Consider the following 2658-nt stretch of genomic DNA (forward strand, 5'->3'; position numbering starts at 1 on the left):
TTAATGAGCCTGAAAGGCAGACCACAGTGGATCTGTACGACCAGACAAAAGCATCTAGGCAAACTTTTGGCTTGTAACAGGTAATTGCATGGGCTCTCGGGAGGCAAGTTACACATAGATCATGTAGTTAAATGAAGGCATGTGCCCCAGGCCAACAGATCATAGGGACAATGTGTGAGCCCCACATTCCATGAAGATGTGAGTTTAGAGAACTATGAGGAGTTTGAGGGGTCTCAAGGACAAAACAAGTTAGGAGGTGTGCAGGACCTAGAAGAATATCTTAGAATGAAGCTGAGTCTTACCAAGGTAGTTAGTTAATGGCTGTTGCCTAGGAAAAATAAAAAACCTGGGCAAAGCAGGGGACCACACCATGGACATTCCAACCTGCCTTCTGTACACAAAGACCAGCTCTGCCCCACACCTGACCCATCAGACACTGCATAGTCTCCATGAAGTTCCTGCCATGGCTCAGCTTATACTGTCCTCATTGGCAGAACACCATGAAGCCTTAGCACAATATAAGGAAGGAATTGGAAAGTTTATAGGAATGCTAGAATCGTTCTTGTACTGTTCCCTGCATGATCCCATCAGCCCCTGACCAACTGGTTATGTAAAAAACAAGTCTGTGTCTGTGTGGGGCATTGGGGGATGGGTGGAAATGGCTGCTTCCAAGTTCATGGCAATTCAGCAGGCCCTTCAGCCAGACTGGTTCCAGTGTCTCTTGGAGAGGCATCGTGCAAGCAACTTCCATTAAAAGAGCCAGAAAGCCTGTTGATCAATTGCTTCTATTCCTGGGTAATCATCTACAGCTACAGGAAGGATCAGAGGTCCTTCAGAAAAGTACCATCATTGGAGTGATTGGAGGTGGAGACATGATGGAGGAGGCGCTGAGGTCAGCATGAGAGATTGCCAAGCAGCCCATAGGTGGCTTCCTTCTGGATGGCTTTCGAGGGAATCCAACAACCCTGGAAACTAGACTGTACTTGCTGTCATCAGTCACTACAGAGCTGCCGGAGGACAAATCATGCCTCATTTTTGGAGTCAGCCAGCAAGATGAGGTGCTCAAGTGTATTGAAAGGGGAATGGACTTATTTGAGAGTTTTTTCCCCTTATCAAGTGACAGAGCGGGAATGTGCCCTTTCAGCTTTCAGTAACTGTTTTAAATCTCTTTAAAAGTTTAAAATTTTTATGTTAGAGATTTGAGAGACAACTCTTATTCATTGAAGACTCCATTCTTTATGTGTATAACATTTGTAATAACTTCACCTTCATTTAAGAATGTTGTGAAAAAAAAGAATGATGTAAAAATACTCTTAATGGCTATATATTTCTGTATGATAATGTTATAAATTAGAAAGTTATTTCTTTTAGCAGCAACATATGGAGACATATAAAGTTATAGATGGATATAGATAAAATTTGCTAATAGAAGGTCCTAGCAAAATTGCCACATTTACATTAAGGATGGAGATAGTTCTTAGAGGGAAATTATCAGAAATACTAAGAACCTTGTGCCATGGCAAAGACTCAAGACACTGAGAATCTGGGCAGGCTATCTCTGGGAGCAAATAGGAAGGTAAGGGCCTTTCCCTGGATAGAGAGTCTGATAGTTGGGAAATATTGTAGATTCTGATTATATATATATATCTAATTGAATGGATAAAAGTTTCTAGTAAACCACTGAGATAGAATAATTTTAAGGATTGCTCTTGCACTGGAGTTCTATCTGACTACATATCAAGACAGTTGGTTGGAACTTTTCTGTCCTGTGTAGATGACACCTTTATCTTCAACAGTAAGTGAGCCAGTGGAGAGTTGATAAAATAACCATAGATTTCTCCCTTCATATCTGTCTGTGATTTTCTGGTTTGGTAGGTAGGAAAGAGGGAAGGACAATAAAGTACTTGCTGAGCCAAGTCACAAACTTCCACTTTTATTGTTATCACTGTTACTAGCTTTAGAGTGAAACTGTCTGCCATAAACTTCAGCTAAGAAACTTTGGTTTTGTGTTTGCAATTTAACTGCAGTGCAGTACTAAATTAAGTTGTGTATGTGTGTTCTGTTGGTGATAGTAGTATTAGTGGTCAAAGGAAGGGAACAACAAAGGGAGGAACCAGTAAGAAGTTGCACTTGCCACTACAATGTGCACTAGGCTCTGATAAGACAACTTAAATAATGTTCTGTGAACACAATGAAGACTGCACCTACCACTGACCTGCAGAACAAATGAGGAAGAAGTCTATGGTGTCTCCATTAACTTTTGGGCATTGTTAGTAAAACAAAATGTGGCTGAATTTGTAACTCTAAACTCACTTATAATATAGAGACTTACCAAATGCCAAAGATGACAAAACAACAACTAGAACCCCAAAATCTTTTGCACAGCATATATATATATATATATATATATATATATACACACACCCCTGACACTAGAATAAAAAACTCAAATTTACCCTACTGAAAATGTAGTGGGAGAGCTGCCTTTGAGGAAATATTTGTGGTCCTATTTCCTTAGAGCCACTGCAAAATTTCTGATAACATAGCTCTCAATAGAGTTAAGGGCAATGATTTTACATTAGAACTGTAGGGTTGAAAGGTCTTAAGGTTCATTACTCCAATCCCACTCAGATTGAGCTCTCAGATCATCCTTTAAAC

The 2658-nt window shown here is 40.0% G+C and overlaps 1 pseudogene; it reads left to right on the plus strand.

The window, feature by feature from the left end:
- The first annotated feature begins 267 nt into the window (after nt 1-267).
- LOC113930511 lies at nt 268-1173 on the plus strand (annotated as a pseudogene).
- The last annotated feature ends 1485 nt before the right edge of the window (nt 1174-2658 follow it).

The sequence above is a fragment of the Zalophus californianus genome, chromosome X (genome assembly GCF_009762305.2).
Source record: "Zalophus californianus isolate mZalCal1 chromosome X, mZalCal1.pri.v2, whole genome shotgun sequence".
Taxonomy (NCBI): domain Eukaryota; kingdom Metazoa; phylum Chordata; class Mammalia; order Carnivora; family Otariidae; genus Zalophus; species Zalophus californianus.